At 33.4% G+C, this 6,539-nt stretch overlaps 1 pseudogene; it reads left to right on the top strand.

Moving 5' to 3' along the window:
• The first annotated feature begins 4,661 nt into the window (after nucleotides 1-4,661).
• On the top strand, nucleotides 4,662-6,119 carry LOC143903502 (uncharacterized; annotated as a pseudogene).
• Nucleotides 6,120-6,539: the final 420 nt, after the last annotated feature.

The raw sequence follows: 6,539 nt of genomic DNA, 5'->3' as shown, positions 1-6,539 counted from the left end.
TTGATATATTTTTAGAAAAAAACCTAAAATCAGTTTCCCTAAATAGAAAATTGGCTTAATAATTCGTAATTAATTTTTTTTTTATATTATTTAAAACCTTTTTTAGGTTTGTAGTTAAAATCAATAAGATTCCCCCCTCCCCCCTCACGCATTCTTGGTTATTTATAGTTATAATGTAACAAGCCAAACGTTTTTTTTCAACTAAAAGTCGGAAATTTTTAATGTTATCTGAAAATTTATTTTTTGTATTTTATCTTTCCTTTACATCTTTTAACAAAAATTTAAAAAAAAATTTTATATAATTTCGAATTTTGCAATAAATAAATTATAAGTTTCATAAAGGCCAATTTTTTTTGAAAGAAAGTATACCGTTTTTGTTCCCGCTTATTTCTTATAATTTTAAACATAAAGTCGCCCTTCATCTGTTTCACATTGGGTTCCTTCAGCATCGTCAAATTTAAAATAAAGAAAACAAAATAGAATATCGACACAGAACCTGGGGCTCGAACAAACACACTTATTTTTAAAGTCTAAAATTTTTTACGCCCGACGAAACGTTTTGCCAACACCACCGCTTTCACACTCGCGGCGGGTCTCCATTTGGGCCCAAAATAAATGCTCTTTAAAATCAGTACCCTTTTTTTACGACTCTGGGGGTATAAAGAGGAGCTCGGGCGACCGCCCCGAACGAACCGCCCCGGGAAAAATCAAAAAGTATAACGGGGAAAATCTAGTTTTTGGGGCTTTCAGCAATCAATATTAGTAAACAAGCATCCGTCACCAAGGACGGTTCGCGATGCGACACCAAATAACGGGCGACTCGCACACACACGCGACACGAGGACAGCACGGGCGTAACAATATTAATTTTCATTGAAAGAAGATCGCAATAATATTATAACTTAAAAATCGGCAAGGATCTATTAAGAATAACCAAATTTTTCTGCAAAAGCAATAAAACAAGCAAGGTAATAAATACAAAATAATGTGCAACAGATTCCTCGATCGTTACATACATATAAAGGTAATTATTTGCAAAAAGACTCCACTCGCCAATGATCTTGATCTTGACATATGTTGTCAAGGTCACCCTTTTGAGTGACCTTCAGAAGTTTTTAGTTGGCGGTCGTTTTTGCTTCCTCATAGAGGAAGCTTTGTTTTCGTAAAAAAAATTTTTTTTAAGTTGCTTTTGCCAATGTGTTCAGAATGTTCTAAAACGTCGAAAAATCGTTATTTTAAAAAAATGTCGGTATGTGTGTATGTATGTGTGTATGTGTGTATGTGTGTATGTGTGTATGTGTGTATGTCTGTGCCAAATTTACCGAAATTTCTATAACTCCAGAATTGATCAACCAAATCTTAACGAATTGTATATGAAATAGGGGTAGAAAAAAGACTGAAGAATATAATAGAATTAATAAAAATTGCTAATAATCAAGGGGTTCTTTTTTAATAAAATTTTGAATTTTTGCAGAAATGTTTGTTTATGCTTTAATTTCCGCAAATTTGGAGATATTGATCTATTTCTAATTTTATTATATTTTTCAGTCTTTTTTCTATTCCTATTTCATATATAATTCTTTAAGATTTGGTTGATTAGACTCAGCTTTATACGTGATCAAAGGTCCCTAAATTTTAGAAAAATGTTTGTAATAGCTTTAATTTCTGTAAATTTTAAGATATCGGTTTATTTTTTATTTTGTTATATTCTTCAGTCTTCTCTATTTCTATTTTATATAGTTCTTTAATGTCGGTATTCATATAGTCGGGTCTTATATTCAAGTTAAAAACGAGATGCAAGTACTAGTTGCTCTAACTTCCGCAAATATTGAGATATCGGGCTGTTTTTTTTTTTTAATTAATAGAGTATCATTCAAGGAAGGGGTCGGTATTGAATTTGGCGATAATCGGTAAAGGGGTTTTTTGCAAGTAGAAACCTTTGCTCACAAAGCTTCCTCTATGAGGAAGCCAAAACAAATAGAGGAAGCTTTGTGAGCAAAGGTTTCTACTTGCACAATTAAAAACTATGAGAAAGCAATGTGCATCAGGTTTCTACTTGCACACTTTTACTTGTTTATTAAAAAGTTATTAACAAAAAAAGTTTGAAAAATATAGCAATTATTTTAAGTACTGAGAGGCATAAACGACTAATATTATGTTTTTTTTTTTAAGCAGAGAATACTTTATTTCGCGAGACAGTCGCTGCTTTACTAAAACACAACATTTAAAGCAGTAAATTGTTGATAAATTGAAGTCTTTTTGTTAAAGCAGAGAACACTTTATTTCGCGAAAAAGTCGCTGTTTTACCAAAATACAACATTTAAAGCAGTAAATTATTGATAAATTGTATATTGAATATATGTGAGTATTGGAAGGCATAAATGACTAATATATATGTCGAAATTGTTCACGCATATACTTTTCACGCGAGATGAGTTGTCACATGTGTTCGTGGCGCGCTTTACAAGCTCGTTTAAGTAAAGGTGGTATTAATGAAGTTAAAGTTAGTCGATCATCTGTGTGAATATTTGTAGCGATATACAATAAACGAGCTTGTAAAGCGCGCCACGAACCCATGTGACAACTCGTCTCGCGTGGAAAGTATATGCGTGAACTATTTCGACATATATATTAGTCATTTATGCCTTCCAATACTGACATATATTCAATTTACAATATACAATTTATCAACAACTAGCTGGTTACCCGGGCTTCGCCTGGGAGTCGTTTTTCTTGAAACGACTTTATTTATGTTTCAATATTCTTATTGTGAACAAACATAAGGAGTGTGTCGGGGTGGTTGATTTAAAGACGGTAGTTTAACTTTTCTGCATGAATAACACATTCTAGGTGCTTAAGTTTTAAACTTTTTTACTTGACAATGATTACATATTGCATCCATTTTCTCAATTATTACACTCGGATGAAATTGATATTCGTAATTTGAATCATAACTAAATGCCTCTAATTTTAAATCGGACCGCATAAATGTTTTTGTGGATTAAACATGTCGTAACCGGTCTTTTTCTACTCGAGTTTCACACTATTGAGTTATTTCCGCTTTTCCGATATTTCACTTACCGATTAGCGACATCATCTTTTGGTTTACTCAGGCGTTTTTTCGGGAATTTTGAGATTGCTCGCTCCCTATGTACCCAGAATCTCGATTTTTCACTTAAAAAACCAAGGAATATAATCGGTAATCGGTTTGTGAAATTACTAAGTTGACCTGAATCAATTCACTCTTTTGTCATTATAAGCTGCTGGTTTCACATATTATATGTCATTTTGATTTTTATAAAGAAAGAACCCTTTTACCGATTATCGCCAAATTCAATACCAATCTTCCTTTAATGATACTCTATATAAAATTACATGTATAACTTATACGTTTTTTAAACAGAAATCGGTAACCCCTTTACCGATCTTCGCCAAATTCAATAACAACTTTCTTAAATAATATAATACTGTATCCATCAAATAACTTATACAATTTTTAAGCAGAAATCGCTAACCCCTCCACAGATCCTCGCCAAATTTGAAACAACCTTCCTTTAATGATACTGTTGTATGATGTTAACTGATTTGTGTTGCGCCGAGTAAGAATAGACATCAGGAATATCTTATTTCAAATTGTCGCACATTGACGATTTCGAAACAGATACTCTATATAAGATGACAAATATGACATGTATAACTTACACACTTTTTAAGCAAAAATCGGCAACTCTTTCACCGATTCTCGCCAAATTCAATCTAATAATATTCTATCCATAAAAAATCTTAGCTCGATATCTTAAAATTTGCAGAAATCAGAACAATTACGCAGATTTTTTTTAGACGGAATCGGTAACTTTTTATTAGAAATTTTACCTCTGTGTTATATACAATTCTTTAAGATTCGGTCAATTATTTTCCCGAAAAATTGGAAAAATTTCGGATACGGTTCCAAAAAAAATCGGTAACAAAAAATATATACTTCATATCTCTCCCCCGGAAAATTTTTACCTCTGTTTCATATATAACTCTTTGAGATTCCGTCAATTATTTTCCGAAAATTGAGAATTAGAAAAAACCGGTTTCCAGAAGATCGGTAACGAAAAATTATACACCTATAGCACTCCCTGGAAATTCTACCCCTTACTTCATACACAATACTTTCAAAATCGGTCCAATAGTTTTTAAGATTACCCCGAACAACAGTACAAACTTTTTCCCCTTTATATAATTATCAACAATTTTTTACTGCTTTAATGTTGTGTTTTGGTAAAGCAGCGACTTTTTCGCGAAATAAAGTATTCTCTGCTTTAACAAAAAGACTTCAATTTATCAACAATTTACTGCTTTAAATGTTGTGTTTTGGTAAAATGGGGACGGCGCGAGCCACTCTTAGCCGCTAGGGGCGCTAGCAAAGTTAGAGACGCACCGAGCTGTCACCGAGTATTCGAGTTACCGAGCATGTCGTTAGCGAGAAAAGCTGTGTTCGGAATTTTTTAACATGCCGGGAATGTGTGTGGCATATGGGTGTAAAAATAAAGGAGGGCATCTGTTACCGAGAGACAAGATAATAAAAAAATCGAGGGATCAGTGCTATAAACGCAAGGATTTTTATCCAAATACAAATTCACGGACTGTGCACAAACACTTTAGACCTGAGGATTATGTTACTACCAGCTTTTGAAACTGGTGAGTTTACAATAAAATTAATATATAATAAACATATGTTTTTATTTATTATTTTTAGTGTGATTAGCTTTTTTATTATACAGAGTTGGCGGAAGCAACAGTTCTACATAACTTGTCATATACAATATTATATTTTTTCCGCAGGTATTTACACTGGTGAAAACATTTTGAAGAAAGATGCAGTGCCATCCATATTTTATGGAGAAAAAAAATTGGACATTTTGCAAGATGCTCGTTCCAGACGACAGGAGCAAAGAGAGCTGAAACTAAACCAAAACAGGCTGATGGTAAGAGAGCCCCATTTCCGATTCAGTGTTTAGCTGTTGATGTTGAAGAAAATGACAAGCTTATGGACAGTTCTCCTCTACTAGTGAAAACACTAATCATTACATAATTGACATCCCTATCAGTTGTGAAATGAGAGTGAGAAGTACTCAACTATGTAATGCCAGTGTCAATTAAAGCATCGAAGAAAGAGCATCCTGTCCTAAAGCAAACCTAACCTTTCTCAAAATAAAACCTTTGTTAACGCTGCCACTCAAACCATCTTGGAAGAATACTTTTACTATAGACACATTTGGTAACAAGCCAGACGCTGTAATGTACTATACTGGTCTTGAATCCTTAGAGAAGTTTAATTAGTTTTATATAGTTTAGGGCCAGCAGCTATGAGCTAAAGTACCGCTATGATACGGTATCAAATATTAGTGTTGAGGATCAATTTTTTGTAACTCTCATTTAAGTTGAGGAGAGCCATACCTGATTAGGTTTAGCTTACATGTTTGATGTCAGCAAAAAGACAATTCAGAATATTGTTATTACATGGATATGTTTTATGTATTGTCAGTGGTCTGAAATAGACATATGGCCTAGCAAGGACCTCATAATGTATTTTATGCCCTCAGGATTTAAACAGATGTATTTTTCAACTAGGGTTATAGTAGATGGAACAGAATTTCCTATCGCTGCTCCTACAAATCCTACATTTAAGCAAGCAATCTTTAGCACATACAAGAACAAAACTACATTGAAAGTATTAGTTGGTGCAACGCCTAGTGGACTTATTTCCCATTTTCGCCCGCTTATGCGGGGTCAGTGAGTGATAGAGCGATAGTTGAAAGAAGTGATATCTTATTAAGAAGTGTGATCCTGGTGACTCTGTAATGGCTGATCGTGGATTACAGTCCAAGATTTGTTTGTTCCAAGCCAAGTATCCATAAATATACCAGCTTTTCTAAACGGCAGGACTCAGTTTACCAGGCATGACTCTTCTTAAAGATCGCAAACTTGCCAGCAAAAGAGTTTACATAGAGAGACGCATAGGCTTAACAAGGACGTATAAATTTTAAAAACTGAATTTCTTGTTTGCTATGTAACTGTAGGAAGTGAAATTTTCTATGTGTGATGTATTCTTGTAATTTTCGAGAAAATATGTAAGTGCAGATGCGTAAGGTTTGCAAAAGGATATCTATTTGAAAAAGGATTTTAGGTATGTTGCACAGGAATTTTTGGTACTCTTGTTTAAATAATCATTTGATTGACAAATGATTGATCAGATACAAATAAAATACAAAATGAATGGAATGCAAACTGTTTTTTTTAGCATAGTTACACTTGAACATACAATTCAATACCGAAAAGGCCTGCATTAAAATCACTTATTGCTATACAATTTACAATAAAACAATATAGCTACATCACAGACCATTCTATGAAACTACCTTGACCTGTGTAACCTTGACAACATATGTCAAGATCAAGGTCATTGGCAAGTGGAGTCTTTTTGTAAATAATTACCCATATAAAGATAATGAAATCAGATTCCCCCTCCCCCCTCGCACTTTCCATAATCT

This window comes from Temnothorax americanus, unplaced genomic scaffold (assembly GCF_048541705.1).
Source record: "Temnothorax americanus isolate GAGA-0224 unplaced genomic scaffold, ASM4854170v1 Scaffold477, whole genome shotgun sequence".
Taxonomy (NCBI): Eukaryota; Metazoa; Arthropoda; class Insecta; order Hymenoptera; family Formicidae; genus Temnothorax; species Temnothorax americanus.
This window is presented reverse-complemented; position numbering and strand designations above follow the sequence as displayed.